The following is a 17,500-nucleotide window of genomic DNA, read 5'->3' on the forward strand; positions in this document are numbered from 1 at the left end:
TTGCAGCTTATAAAATGGTAGCATGATTAGATCAATTTCTAAACCTAATTATCAACTTGAATGAGTCTTGATATTCACAGGAAAATAAACTGTATTTGCTTGTTAGAGATCTATAAATAGCTGATAGATTAGAGGTAACACCAGTGCTGGATTAACTGTGAGAGCAGGTAGGTTATAAATTAAAAACATGGCCATTTTACGAAGTTGTAATAACTTTTGTGGAGCTAACAGCATATTTGACGGATTGAGGACAAATTTGAATAGATTTGCTAGTCTAGAAGTGGAAATAACAAAAATGAATACAAAACTACTGTTATTTTTACCGACATGATATTGAGAGTTTAGCCGATGTGTTTGAGGCATTCTGAAAGTTAACTAAAGAGAACGATGGCTTGGCCAATTATATAGCAAATATATATAACTGGATTCTTTTTCTATAGATTCTACTTTCAGTTGATTCTGGTTTAAATGTAACAACATGTGAATTCTGTAAATTACAACAGTGTTACACAAGCAACAAACATACACAAAGTTAAATACTTTCTCCTAATCTACAATTTAAATGTAATATAAATTTGTTTTTATGGTTGGATGTTGAAAAAGTTAAATAAATTTAAACTTAGAGTTTATAGTTCTTACTGACATAAGGTTAAAGGAGAAATCCTGATTTTTGATTTAACAGGGATGGTCATCGTTACAAGCTCTATAAAATATTAGGAGAAATCTGATTTGTTTGGCTGGTTTTATTTATGAGAATGTAATGATTAAACTCAATTATTGTTTGACAAGTTTAATGCATTGAAACAGGGAAGAGGAATGGTAAGTCTATTGATTAGCAGTTAATAAAAATTATATCTTTGTCTCTTTATCAGTTTGATTTTTATAATCTATTTAATTTTAAATGTCCTGGTGATGATGATAATGATGATGTTGATGAAGATGATGATGGTGATAATGTCGTGGATCTTGGAAGTCTTCCAAGTATTGAATCAACTTGAAAATGTTATTCAAAAACAGTGAAGGCTATATAATACTATTTATTACTCTGTGGAATTATGGCAGAATTGAGAGGCCGGGCAAAATGTTTGGCAGCATTTTGTCTTTCAGTCAGCCTTTAAATTCTGAGTTCAAAATCCACCAAAGTTGACTTTACCTTTCATCATCTTGGGGTTGATGAAATAAGTACCAGTTGAGCTCTGGGGCTGATATAAACAACTTGCCACCTCCTCCCTCAAATTGCTGGCCTTGTGCCAGAACTTGAAACTGATACTGTTTGATACTATACAATACAACAATGAAGTATAATGCTATTTAATGCTCAGCTTCTTTACATGCTTCTCCCCTAAAAATGTCATGGCTGTGGATTAGCTACTCTTTTTATTGGGTTAAGTTGACACTAAAGAACAACCAAAGAAGTTTACTAACAAAACAAGAACTGAAATAAGTTTACTAACAAAACTCAGGTGTAAAAAAAAATTGGAACATGCTTCTTTATTCTAATATCTGAAAGGACTTGATTTAGATTAAAATAGATTATTTCACAAATCATCGATTTATTAATATAAATGGTTTACTGTTGGCATTTTGTCCTTGACTCTATGTTTGCTGTGTCCTTAAAAAAGGAGTATTCAACAGTGAATAGAAAATGCTGCCTCACAGTAAACAGTGAGAAAAGGATACAATGGAGTAACAGTTTGTATTATAAAGTTAACTGAGTTAGTTTGTTATGAAGAATGAACAAGACCCTCCACTGGAAGACAAGCCCTGTTCAAAACATCACGAATCCTCCTGCTCTGCACAGCACACTCATTTTATATTGTGAAGGATTTGTTTAATTATTTGCAAAATGTTGACCCTCATCTCCACTAATTCTATTGGTTTCCATAGTTTCACTTTGTATGACAGGTAAGCTATTTGTCTCGTGAGCCCAAATGATTCCATTACTCATAGGGGAGATGTGCCACAGCATCATAATAAATGGTCGTGATATACTGAACAGACTCCCATCCAATGAAGTAAGCACTGATGGGTAACCTGTTATGCTTGTATGGAAAAATATAATTTCTCGTAGAATGATGAAAGTCAAAGTCAATCTTGGAGGACGTAAAAGCTACATTTGTGGTAATCAATCACCGGATGCAGAGAGAAATGAAGGAGATGATCAATCAAATTCAATAATATTATCACGTCAGCAAAATGTGAAGAGTTGACAGAAATGGTAAAATGACAGATTAAATTCTAAAATAGTTTTTAGTTCCATTTTATGATCTGAAATTCTGCAAGGATTCTTCTTATATTCTCCATCATTCAGTACTCGCAAAATATTGAGATCCATCCTTGAAGCTGTACCCCTTCTATTATGGATATTATTTGTGTGAAGAAATTTTATTACATCCTCAAGTTGGTGTTTAAAGTATACAGAGTTACCTCTCTATGTTTTTGATTTCAAACAATATTTAACATCCATAGTAGTCTATATATATCATACATAATATATATTTATTCATAGTTGATGGGCCAGTTACTGAAATATTTGTCCTGAGATAACATCTCTTATAAATGTACTGTATTAAAAACACAATGAATTTCAGAGAGAGACAAAAATTCATCTCAGCAGTGACCAGCAAGAGTATCAGACACAGATTGGCCTTTTTTTGTGGTGGGGTGGGGGGTGCTTTGCAATGTGGCACATACTTGCAGCCATTCACATGCTTGAATGAAAATTCCCCACCTCTGACATAAGAACTCAATTAAACATTCACTGATGTTGGGAAGAGCTATCCAGCTGAATAAAAATCTGGTGTACATAATTGAGGCAGTATTAAATTAAAATAGTTGTGCACATATCATATATAACGTATATACACAGGTGATAGGCCAACTGCCACAGTATTTTTCCTGAGATTACATCTCTCATGGACACCAGATTTAACATTCATGTTCCATTTTGGCATTGTGTGGACATTAAATGATGATGGTGATACCATCGTCATCATCATCATCGTTTAACGTCCGTTTTCCATGCTAGCATGAGTTGGATGGTTCAACCAGGGTATGGGAAGCCAGGGGCTGCACTAGGCTCCAGTCTGATCTGGCAGTGTTTCTACAGCTGGATGCCCTTCTTAATGCCAACCACTCCCTGAGTGTAGTGGGTGCTTTTTATGTGCCACCGGCACAGGTGCCAGATGAGGCTGGCAATGGCCACAATTGGTTGGCGCTTTTTACATGCCACCGGCATGGAAGCCAGTCAAGGCAGTACTAGCAACGGCCACATTCGGATGGTGCTTTTTATGTGCCACCGGCACAGGTATCACAACTACAATGTATTGTATAAAATAAGTACCAGTGATATCATGAGGTAATTACTGTCTCTCTCTTACAGAAATTGTTGTTGCCTTGCACTGTACCTAATCAAAAGAAATCACCAATAGAGGAGAAAAAAAAGCTATTTACTGACAGCTACTATTGTCACTACAACTGCCACCATCAAAAATGATTCCTAGAACTCTTCGTGTTGGTAGAGCATAGCAAAAACTGTCCATTTTAATAAATAATGGTATGTCTTCTTTAAAATTAGTCATGTTATCATTATGCATTCGTTTATTTATTTATTTATATTACATTTGTTTTTCTTTTATCTCTTTTGCTAACTTCCTTCCCTGTGGGATTTCGCTTTTTTGCAGATTATCGTTTTAAGTTTTGCCAATCAAATCCTTTTATAGATCTGATTGCAGTCATTAATCACAGCTTTCACAATTTTTATCATTCTCTATTTTTTTTCTCTTACTCTCTCTGTACAAATCGCTTCCTCTTTTACCATTCCCTGGCCATTTTTCTTAGTTTTTATTTCTCCAGTCGTTTTTCTATTTTATTCAGCTTTCTTCCACACCTCTCTCTCTCTCTGTCTCCTTCTCACTTCTCCATCTTCTTCTCTTTCTTTTTTAACCATTTTTCATTTCTATTTTTCTCTCAATTAGTTTTCTTATTTATTTTTCATTTTTTCATGCTAACCCTCTCCCATTCAGTTACTCCTTCTCTCTTTTTCTCTAACAAATTCTTTATTTTTTTCATATTCTCCTTCTTCTATTCATCTTAGCCAATCTTTCTCTCTACCTCGGCCTTTGCCTTTCATTCCCATCCATTTCTTTCTATTTGCTTATCTCTCTCATTCTCCCCCTCTCTCCCTCCCTCTTACCCCCCTCCACTAAAATTCTCTTAATTTCTTTTAATGATACACATCACCTTTCATTCTTTTATACTCACTTCATTTACCATTTTCTGATGATATAACTCTCTTCATATTCCTCTGCCTCTATTTTGGCCACAATTCTGTTACTTATTACTCTCTCTCTCTCTCTCCTTTCTTTTATTCATCTTTCCTCTCTCCCTGCTCCTCTTTGCTACATATTTATTTTACCTCTCTTTCCTCCCCCTCCAACAACCATGTATTCACTCAGACCCACTCTCTCTCTTTCTCTCTCTCACTTACTCTCTCCCTCCCTCTCTCTCTTTCTCATCATACCTCTCTAGACCTTAGTATATTACTACTCTTTCCTCAATGCGCCTTCTTACCATTTTACCATTCTCTGTTCCTCACCAGCAAGCCCTTTTTGCTAACTCTTACACATGCTCTCCAACCTCTCCCACTACCCCTCCCACTCCCACTCACACTCATACTCTTAATTTTCACACAATCACTTGCTTCTGACTTCTCTCATCATTACATTCCACTCACTCATCTCGTTCTTCTTCTCATCTCCTCTCATCATGCACAGCACGTCTCTCTTTCCCTCCCACAGCCTCTCTATTACATTAAATATTATTCCACAAGGAAAGAGGCTTTATAAAACATTTATTAATTGTTTAACAAAGAGCCACTCAATATTAAACAGTGTTCTACTTTTAGCTGACAATAATATTTAATATTTATAGCAATTTTACTTCTCTCATCCAATGTTAATCTGCAAAAACTGTTCTCTCATTCGCATATACATACATACATACATACACACACACACACATACATACATACATACACACACATACAAACATGCATGCATACATACATACATACATACTACATACATACATACATACATACATACATATGTACATACATACATACATACATGCATGTATATGCATTTGTATATAAATGTATATATTTCCTTTGTGCTGTATTCTGTTGTGATGTGGATGGTGTTGAGAAAATGTAATGCCCAATGATTTAACTAGTTCTAATTTCCCATGTAATTAATCCAAAATAATTGCTAACTCATTTATCTGAAAGCATCAATACCAACTATGTAAATGTGCATAGATACATAGACATCACATTACATTATATTTGAGTGTATATTTATACATACATACATACATACATACATACATACATACATACATAAATACATACATACACACACACACACACACACACACCACACACACACACACACACACACACACACATATATATATCGTTGCTATTATGTTAAACTGTTGTATCTCCAAATTTGTTCAAATGCGTTTCAATATTTATTTTTGCTTGCAAGAGCTGGTTCTTTTGGTCAAACTGATGCCACTCCAGCTGCTTCAGATGTTAAGGTATCAAAAATTGTCAAAGTGTAGTACAATGGTTTTTCTATGGAATGCTGAAACAATTTTTTCATTTTCTGAAAAAGCAACATTTTGGACTTACAACAATTTTGCATAATAGTAACGATATATATATATATATATAATATATATATATATATATATATATATATATTCTTCAATGTACAGATTATCCCTTTTCCACCAATAACATAGCAGAGTGTGAACCAAATGCTTCTTGTTCTTGTTGTTTGATTGTACCAGAATCTGAAATATAGATTTGGAAACCAGTAACTTGCTTCTGTCAACAACAAGAGCTAACAACTGAAAGCTTGGTATCAACAGATAAACCCATGTCGCCCCCTTTCTAACCAATCAGTTTGTCTGTTTATTTTATTAGTAATCATGCTTACATCGTCAGTTTTTCTAACTGGATTAATGCAACGTTAACATGAGTCACAGATAAGCAGGAATACCATACAAAAGCTTACTAACTGGAATTGTTGGTAGTGGTCACTAGGCATACAGTCCAACTCAGAGCATGATTATGCCTGTTGGATGACCCAGAGATGTAGTGACAGGTTTGTACTATAGTGGTCAATGCATCTAAGAGGTCATTAAGAGAATTTCGAGCACCATCCAAGCGTGATTGTTGCCAGAGTGGTTAACTGGTTTCTATGCCAGTGGCATGTAAAAGGCACCATTCAAGTGTGATCGTTATCAGCGTCGCTTTATTTGCACTTGTGCCAGTGGCATGTGTAAAAACGTTCAGGCGAGGTCGTTGCCAGTACCGCTTGACTGGCTCCTGTGCTGGTGGCACGTAAAAGCACTCACTACACTCTCGGAGTGGTTGGCATTAGGAAGGGCATCCAGCTGTAAAAACTCTACCAAATCAAGACTGGAGCCTGGTGCAACCATCTGGTTCGCCAGCCCTCAGTCAAATCGTCCAACACATGCCAGCATGGAAAGCAGACGTTAAACGATGATGATGATGAAGAAGAGTATTTCTGGCAGTCATGAAATTTGTTGGCACAACAGACATTGAAGCAATGGACAATACACCAATTATGATATCTTCAATTTAGATGTGTTTTACTGGTAAGCTAGACAGTAACATACAGAATAACTGCCAGCTCATTGATTATATCCCCAATGGGCTGATCTGGGGCCAGGCCCAGACACAAACTTCTTTGGGCTGGTTAACAATCTCTTACAGATGCACTATATAAATGTATTATGTAAAGGAATCATCATCATTTAACGTTTGCTTTCCAAGCTGGCATGGGTTGGACGATTTGACTGAGGTCTGGCAAACCAGATGGCTGCACCAGACTCCAGTCTGATCTGGTAGTGTTTCCACGGCTGGATGCCCTTCCTAACGCCAACCACTCCGAGAGTGTAGTGGATGCTTTTACATGCCACCGGCACGAGGGCCAGTCAGGTGGTACTGGCAGTGGCCACACTCAATGGTGCTTTTTATGTGCTACCTGCACAGGAGCCAGTCCAGCGGCACTGGCAACGACCTCGTTCGAATGTTTTTTGCCTTTCTGTTTTTTTACGTGCCACCAGCACAAGTGCCAGTAAGGCGATGTAGGTATTTAAAATCTGACAGCTACTTTATGAGCACAATCCAGATCTGGCTAACCATATCTAATGATAGGGAACATTTAGAATTGTTTAAGATCAACAATTAAACTGCAACTCATTCGGTAGGTAAATCCTATTTAATACAATTTTACTGATTGCACATAACTGCTAGATGAAAGGACACTAGGAAATTTATCCAGCAGAAACATGTGTTGGAAGTGAATGTGAAGAAAATACTTTAATGACTATTGTATAAGTATAAATTCTCCTTTCTTCATTACGACATCTTGATTATATACACACACACACATGCATGCACACACATTCATGCACGCACACACATTCACACAAACACACATGCATGTATAAGAGAATAAATTATAAACATGCTGTTCAAAGGTATCGAATCATTTATAGTGTAATTATGCAGGAGAGAGAATGAAAATATATAAATATAGCAGGTGATTAGGCATAGTGGGATAGGTGTTCAAGAAAATTATATTCTAATGCTGTTGACAAGATTAAAGAAAATTTGAGAGGCCTTTCATGTTGATAAAATCTGGATAGGTAAGTAAATCCATGGGAAAACTGGTGAAAGTGTAAATCTTGCAAGGGATAGATAAGAAAGTGTAAGTAGATCTTTACAGCTGTTTCTAGGGTAGGTATACTTTAGAAGTAGATCTATGTATTTGATTACATATACATGAGGCAGATTAGTTCAGTTTACTGTATAGGAAGCAGCACAACAGAAATAATATGAGTGATTAAGCTCATCATCAGAAATGATGAGCTCAGTTGCTCAAAGCAAGACCAACTCTGACTAAACTAGAATTAAAAATCCAACTTATAGTCAAATTGTCTGCACTGTAAGTAATATTTACTGTGACTTTGTGCTAATTCAGGCCTCAAATTTACAGTGTGATCAGTCTTGAATTCTGCATAATCTATAACTCATCAATAAAGTTGGAAGTGATAGTCACTCCTGCTAGTCTGCACACTGAGTTTTGTGAATTTCTAAATTAAAGAATGTAAATATTAGATCTTATTTTCCTTCAGTTACAGGGCAAACTTTAGGCCTTGTATGTTATAAGGTGCTATGTAAAAAGTACAGTACACTCTCTGAAGTGGTGAAATGTGTTAGGCTGTACCCTAAAACTCAACTAAAAAAACTTGCTCTTCTTCCTTCAGAATAATAGGGGTTTTCTATGATGGGAATTAGTTGCTATTTCTAGCACATCAAGTGACAGTGCAAAGGCTTTTCCATTGCTATGTGAATTTCATGTATTTGTGGAAGGCCTTAATTTTTCAATGTCTTTTGCCTAAGCTTTAAAATCATAGCCACAATGAATACAAAATCAAATGTCTGCCACTCCTACAGTAGCAGGCATTTCATTTTTACATGATTTTGGAGGGCAAAATCTAAAATATTTTTACATTTAAAATATAGCTGCTAAGAGAAAATTAAATGAAATATTTGCTATATAAACAGATTTAGGTATTACTCACCAAATTCCATTTAGACATGGAAATTCATCTTCGAAATGTTAATATTAAACTTATAAAAATTCTAATGGATGTTTGGTACTGGAAATGGGAAATTGCTGTATTATCATAGTTGTCAACACAAAATTTAATCACAGCATCTGTAATCCAACTCCTGTGTGTATGTGTGCATGGATGTGTGCATGTGTATGTGTGCATATGTGTATGTCTGTGTATAATATACATACATAAATAAATAGACATGATACGCACACAGTCACATGTATGTATGTACGTATGTTTGCCCACAATTCTAATATGATATTCATCACCTAAAGTTCATATATGATAGTTGCATGCCAATTTTTCACTTTATATAAAAAGGGAAATATTTTTCTTGGTTGCAAAAGTGATTGTTTTCAATACAATTCAATCAAAGTATGAAGTCTATTAGTTTAAAGTTTGCTTTCGCTTCTTCTTTCTCTTTTCTTTTTGCTTCTTTCATTGAATATAAAGAGTTAAGTAATAAAATGTCAGAACTGGTGAATGTCTAGCAAAAAGAATGTTATTTTTACATTTGAAAGTTATAAGGAGCAATAATAGAAAAGAAAAGAACACAGACAGAAGAAAATAGAAACAAAAACGATTTGACAAAAAGAAAAACAAAAAATGTCTTTTGAACAACAGAAATTGAAAATGAGATAAAAGAAAAAAATAACAAGAAAAAAAAAGCCTGACTTGAAGTTAAGTTGGTGATAGAAAACAGAAAGAGTAAAAGAAAATTGGTTAAGAAGTGGGTCATGTCAGTTTATGTGGCAAAGAAAGTAAAAGATAAATGAATTTCAAGAGAGAACCTAGTCTGGGAATTGTTATATTGTCCAAACGCAAGAAGATTTTTGCTTAAGACAAGTTTGATTATGATTAAATTATATGGTAATTAACTTTATACTGTGACCCTGCCACACAAAGGAAACTCATCTTGCAGCTCAGAAGCATAAAAAAGAACAAGAAAATGGGAAATACTAGTAAACTATTAGTTAAAACTTTGAGAAAAATCTGTTCTCTCTGGCAAAGATGAAATACGATTGAATATTTATAACATGAGAAACTCAGAATTCACTCAACGTTGGTTTTAGTCAATTACATAAAACTGTCTGTACTGTCACTAGTACAGTACTGTGTGATGGATAAAACACCTCCTACTATATATATATATATATATATATATATATATATATTATATATATATATATATATTTGGTACTGTACTGGGTAATGCATAAAGTATCTGCTACTGTAAGAGATAATGGTTTCATTGAGACCCAATGGTGTCAGGTAATGCAGAATAAGTACTATAGACAGACCATAGTTAAGTTCCAGATTCGGTAATATTGCAAATAAAGGGTTCAACACTGGTTCTATATCAGCATGTGTATATACAAATTTTTTGCGTAATGAGATAAAAACTGAGGCTGTATAGATATTAGAGCATTTATAGATAGAAGGGCTTACAACTGTTTCTAGGATATTAATTAATAATATCCCTTCATCGGAGATGGTGTGAGAGGAAAAATTAAGTCATAGTTAGTTTCGATGTGATACAAATAGAGAGTGAGGTGGAAGAAAGAAAATAGATGTAAGATATGTATGGTTATTGAATTCGTAAACAGTATCTGCTACTATATATATATATCTATATATATATATATATATATATATATATATATATATATATGTAACTAGTATTGGAGTGTGTAATAAATAAAAAGACCTGCTAATATATATATATCCTGGTGGCAGAACGAGCATGAAGAGATAAAGAGCAATGTGGGAATGAGTTTTCATTAAACAAACCTTGTATGTATGTATGCATGCATGCATGCATGTGTGTATGTATGTATGTATGTATGTATGTATGTATGTATGTATGTATGTATGTATTGTATGTATGTATGTATGTATTGTATGTATGTATATATGTATGTATGTATGTATGTATGTATGTATGTATGTATGTATGGAGGTGTGTATGTATTGCACCATGTAAAAAGCAGCCATTACGGGTGCCGCATACAAAACCCCCATGACACTCTGTAAAGTGGTTGGCCTTAGGAAGGGCATCCAGCAGTAGAAACAGATGACTGGGGCCTGGTGCAGCTCTCCAGCTTGCCAGCTCCTTCTTAAACCTTCCAACCCATGCCTGCATGGAAAACGGACATTAAATGAGGTGAAGATGATGATGATGATGATGATGAACATGCGAATTAAAAACTGAAGTTTATAGCATTTCAAAGTCTCTAAAATACTCCGATCATAAGACAGTCATGGCTGGTTGATCAGTTAAATCATTGGTTTACAAGCTGGAAGATCCACAATTTATGTATAAAGAATCTACAACCAACACAGGTCTATTGTTTCATTATATACATCATTTGCCAATTAAATAAATATCACAGGCTGGTAGAGAACCTTTAATTGGTTTAAAAATTTAACACAAGGCCAGCAATTTTAGGGGAGGTGTAAGTCACATACACCAACCCTGATGTTCAACAGGTACTTATTTTATTGCTCCTGTAAGGATGACAGACAAAGCTGACTTGAATGGAATTTGTATTCAGATCATAAAGATGGATGAAATAAGCATTTAGCCTGGCATGTTAAAGACTCAGCAAGCTTACTGCTTTGTACAGAACCTTTATTTAATAGCAATTCAGTCAGACAGTACAAACATCCTATAATTGACAATATTTCATTATCCGGCAATACTGAGTTTTCTTCATCTTTGACCAAAATATATTACAGGAAGATGATGTTTTCAGACATTGTCTAAGTGACCTTAATGGATCATGGATTGAAAACAATTATTATGATTGGATGCTTTCACATGACAATGCACACATGACACTGATATGTCAGAGTGGTTAATAAGGTTTGCAGCTTTGCTGTTCTTAGTTTTAATGCTGGTATTTAGTATTTTGATCCAATGTGTTCGACCATAGATTTTATCCAAATTAGTAAATTATATTTTCTGGAGATTTCCGTTCCAAACCTTTTTCAATTCAAATCCATTGATAATATAATATCTTTCTCCTGTTTGCTTAATTCCTGATGACAAAATTGAGAGGTGGACAAGTTGGCAAGGAATCTTCTGTATGCAGTGGCTCGTATTCCTAGATGTAACAGTTGAATCTCTCTCACATCACATCCTACTGTCATAAAAAAGGAAGGACATATTAGATGATGTAGTTCTTTAAAATCAGTTTGCATGATCACAATCCTATTGAAACAGGGCCTAGTAGTGGGATGGAACTATGGAACCATGGGTTGCTACACAACAACAACAGCATCAACAGTACAGAGTGATGAACAGATGACTCTAATATGTCCAATATTTAATGAATACCAGTAATATACTGTGAAAAAATATGTTGACTATGTCCTTTTTTAAAACTAATGGCACTGTGCATTGTCAAAAAATAACAATTATTTTCCATTGCATGAAATATTTAATCAGCAAGAATCCTATAAATGACTCGTTTTTGCCTCAATGTTGCAAGAATTGATAATAGAAAATAATAGGAAAAAAAATTAACACAAAGGTAATGAAAATCATCATCAACATCATCATCATCATTATTATGATTATTATTATTATCTTTTTTTATCATCATACATGATTGGTTTGAATGTTTAATAACAAAAGCAGCTGTAAACACTTTGGTAAAATATAATTGTCAGTTAAAATACTAGATGTTGTTGCCTTGACAGTCATCTCTGATAATCAGAGCCATCGTGGCAAGGGAAATCATTGCGATATTTCTGGATATGACTTTTTGTTTATTACCCGATAATATTTTAGAATTAAACCATCCATTTTTAAATGATATTTTTATTCCTTTAAATGACTCGACAATCTGCAGGATGTCAGTGTCGTGGTGGTGTGTTGCTATGCAAACAAGGATGTCAGATGCGTACTGCTGCCATAAATATGACACTGACAATTGCTACGAATTTATGATTCCTCAATGGGATACAATCTAATATCATCGTAAAACTGTAGATGTCTCCTAAGTCCTAATGAGCTTTTAACAGCTCGTGTTTAGCACAAACCTCTTGACAAAAGGAGATGGATTAAGATTCAGCAGGATTCTAAATGATTTCATGTTACAGTTCCAAATCAAATGGCACCTTTTCCTCACAGACAGGTAAACTGCTTAAAATTAAAAACTAATTTTAGAAAAGAACTCCATGAATTAACTTGAAATTATCTTTTTTTTTTTGTGTTAATTTTGGATATCAGAGAAAGTTTTTGCAGACAAAAAGAGGCATAAAAGACATCACAAAATTTTGGATTCTTCCACCTTTCTCTAGTTTTCCTTTATTAGTTACACAAATAGTAAATTCTTTTAAGACTTATGACCTCCTCTCTAAGTTTTTATTGATAATGTAAAAATGTAGCTAGGTTAATTGTGGGGTTATGTATATATGTATGTATGTATGTATATATATGTATATATGTATGCATCATCATCATCACCGTTTAACATCCACTTTCCATGCTAGCATGGGTTGAACGATTTTGACTGAGGGCTGGTGAACCAGATGGCTGCACCAAGCTCCAGTCTTGATCTGACAGAGTTTCTACAGCTGGATGCCCTTCTAACGCCAGCCACTCCAAGAGTGTAGTGGGTGCTTTTTATGTGCTACCGGCATGGGGGCCAGTCAGGCGGCACTGGCAATGACCTCGCTTGAATCTTTTTACACATGCCACCGGCACAGGTGCCAGTAAGGCGATATATTTACATATATATATATGTGTGAGTGTGTGTATATATATATATATATATATATACTTTCTTCTAACTTGTGTTTCTTTCTTTCACTCTGTTGGGGTTGGAACAAGGAAGACATGTTCTTGTTTATCTCTTGTCCAAGCTTGATTTACGCGTTCGCCACCACAACCTAATTTAGGCTTAGCAGCCCTTCCTGTTTGTTTTCACTGTCCTCTGAACTCAACTATCAAAACACCTAACAAGAAAAAATAATATTGTATTCAGAATAGTACTGGTTACTTTGAAATAGCAAAAGCTGTTGTAGTACTTATAAAACATACAAAGGGAGAAGAGAGCAAGTTTATAGGATAAAGTCAGATGGGTCTCTGCACAATGTGGTCTATAATGATTGAGCGTGTGAGCATGTACATGTGTGTATGTGTGTGTGTGTGTAATGGGAGCACTTCCCAGGAAAGAAAAGGAATTCTCCATTGTGTTTGCTATATGAGCCTTGGAGAGAGTTCCTAGCTGAGCAGAGCTGAAGAATATCTTGGTTTTGAACTGGTATACGAATATTTGAACTGAAAATTTTGTTATTTTATGCTTGTGAGATTGCTGAGAAAGATTATCAGAGATGTGAGTTCACACAAACACACACATACACACACACACATACACACACACACATACACACACACACACATACACACACATATGTAGATGTATGTACCTACTTAAATCTATTGTAATGGAGATCAATGGTAGATTGTTTACTTTACAAAAGTTCCATGTGATTCTTTAAAAAAACTTCTCAGCAACAAGTTTTTTTCAAAAAGTTTTCATTTCAGTTTTCTTCTGCACTCTCTATCTACACAGACAAATTTTCACACACACAAAAACTAACACACATATTTGTGTGCAGACATGAACACTGACACATGTATGTTATTCAGCTGTGTGCATACATTTGTCCACACACACACACACATATATATATATATATAAAATATATTAGTGTGTGTGTATATGTGCATATATATATATATATATACATACATTCATATATACACACATATACACACACATATACACACACAGATATATTTATATATATATATATATATATGCATATAAATATATATATTTGTTATTTGTGTGTGTAAGTGTATGTGCACACACATACACATGAACTTACACACACACACACACACACACACATATATATGTATGTATGTATGCATGTATATATATATTAATGGATATGTATGTGTGTGTAGATGTGTCTGTGTGCGTGTGTGTGTATAGATGTGTGCATGTGTGTGTGTAGATGTGTGCGTCTGTTGTTAAGCATTTATAGACAACACAAATCCTTTAAAAGAATTATCTTTGTTTTACATGTTATCGCTTGTCAAGAGTTAAAGGGTTTCATTTTTGTTGCTTTCTCGTATTTTTTGTTTTTTTTTATTGTTTCAGTAATTAAATCACCTGTCTGACATTTCATAACAGACAAATAAGAAGTGGTAGCAATTCTGTCTGAAATGAGATAAGGGAAGTAACTCAAATGGGCCAGTGTCATAAAATTTTGATAATTCAAATAAGTGGTGGTGACGTTGGTGGTGGTGATGGTTAAGAAGTTTGCTTCACAATCACATGGTCTTGGGTTCAGTTCCACTACGTGGCAACCTGGGCAGGAGTCTTCTGGTAAAGCTTTCGGATGTATAGTGCCTTATGAATGCATTCGGTAGATGGAAACAGTGTTGAAGCCTGCCAAAAATTGAGTGTGTGTGTGTGTGTGCATCTTTGTGCTAGTCCCCTCGTCACTTGATTGGCGATTGGTGTTGGTTTGTTTATGTTCCTCAACTTTGCCTGGTGTGTTAACAATTCTGCCAGCTCATCACCTTTGCCATATATTTTTATTTGATGACAAAAACCATTAAATAGGTCAACGCGATAACCTTTTCATGCATCAGGCAGATTTTACCACAAATGTGGTCTTTGGTCTGTTCTATTTTTAGTAGTTGGTGCATTCTCAATCCCAAACCCAGCTTTTCAAGCTATACAATTAATAATTGAGGCGCAATTATTTATAATTGAAGAGTCCTACGCTGAGGAGAAAAATAGTTGGGTAAGACATAATTATTTAATTTTTATGCTTTCCTATGACTTAATTTCGAAACGTACGTCCATAGGTGACTTAATATAGAATGATTGTCGTCATTTCTTTCTCTTTTGCCTGCGTTGTTTGCCTTTTAAGTGCTGTGGTTTTACTGGGATCTCCCTTTTAAGTAGAAAGAATAGCCATAACTCTTTGACTGCTATTTCTAAATTCGGTGTGTGGTGAGGCAAATCGTTGCTAAACCCTTAATTACTTAGTATATATATATATGTATATATATATAAGGCAAATAAGAAAATGGAGAGGATAAACAATCGACAAACATCAGTCTGTAAACATTCAATTATATTTATTTATTAATTGATTACAATCATATGTATAAGTAACCAAAATAAACAAATGGAATAAGCAAATAAATAAGTAAATAAGTAGATAAATAAAAATAAATAAGAATAAATGAGTGTGCAAATACTAAACTCTTACAGCCGTTTCTACGATGGGGTTGCTCAATCTTTCAAGTTTTCCACATTAAAGCCAGTGATTCACAGGGACCTCAAAAAGGTTGAGTAAACATTAATGAGTAAACATTAATATCCAGCAAGAATAATGCACCATATAGGTAGAATTATAAATATATAAATCAGGTGTTCATGAAGTATGATCATTGCTAGAAATAGCAGCCAGTAAGTTTACAGCACAATGTAGAATTTCACCGAATATTTACAGGCAGAGATGTGTGCGGGCAGCAAATATAGGAAAATTCTGTCTTACCTCTATGGAGACCGTTAGAGGAATAAAGGATAACTCAAAACTGCAGTTTCAGATATTCAGTGAAGCTTTACATAGCACCATAAATTTACTGGCTGCTATTTCTAGCAATGATCATACTTCGTGCACACCTGCTTTATATATATATATATATATATGATGTTATCTTAAAAAGCAATAGTGAATAGCCCTTATTTCCAGCCCCTTTCTCCTTCCCTTGAAGCCTATCTATGAAAAATGTTCATTAACATCAGACATATTCTCCTTTCTAGCCACAGAGGCTGTATTTTGTTCCTTCTCTTCTTTTATTTTGCTTATATAGTTTAGAACTAATGTGATGTGGAATGTTTACACCAAATCTACATCTTCTCAACAATGAAGATCAATGGATGCTAAACTAGAATTCTTCTGTCAGGAATTCACTAATATCTTAATAGAATCACAGTAAAATATTTTGGTAAATATTCTGGTAAAAGACAATTTGCTTTAATTTTCTGTAGTTTCTATTTGTTGTTTTTACCTGTTTGCCTTCATTTCCTCATCATTATATTCTTTCAAGTAAACAACAACTAATACAGGGATAGTTTTCTCTGAGATGTAATGGGTGTCTACCACCTGTTTTATAGAGTTACTTAAAATATCTCCAATGTTTGTTAATTCAACAAGAATATTTCCTTTCTCCAAGTAATGGCATCAGCCAGAAATATTTGTCATGTACTATAAGAATAGTTTTATATTTTTTATCTGCAGTGCAAGTAACAAATTTATAGTAGAATAATACAAGTCTTTTACTGTAGTGTCTCTCTCAGATACTGCTATAGAATCTATTAAATTGTTCTATGACAGACAGTTTGTCAAGTAAAAATATAAGAACTGCTGCTGCACTGCCTACAGCTGTTCTCTCTTAAGATATATGCAGTGTCTCTAATGATGATTATATGTCGAAAAAGTTTTAACAGTAACAAATAGTTTGTATATTGCTTGACGTGAAGGTGAAATGCAGAGAACCTTAGTAATTATAAGCAGCTTATCAGTTCATAAATAGATCTGTGGTAAAGTATAACAACGGTGATAGAAACTACTCGAAGCAATTAGCAGCATAGAAACTGCCAAATAATTGTTGAAAACACATGAATTATGTTTGGTTGAGCAGTCAGAAAAATTTCTTAGAATTCACAAG

Source organism: Octopus sinensis, linkage group LG8, assembly GCF_006345805.1.
Source record: "Octopus sinensis linkage group LG8, ASM634580v1, whole genome shotgun sequence".
NCBI lineage: Eukaryota > Metazoa > Mollusca > Cephalopoda > Octopoda > Octopodidae > Octopus > Octopus sinensis.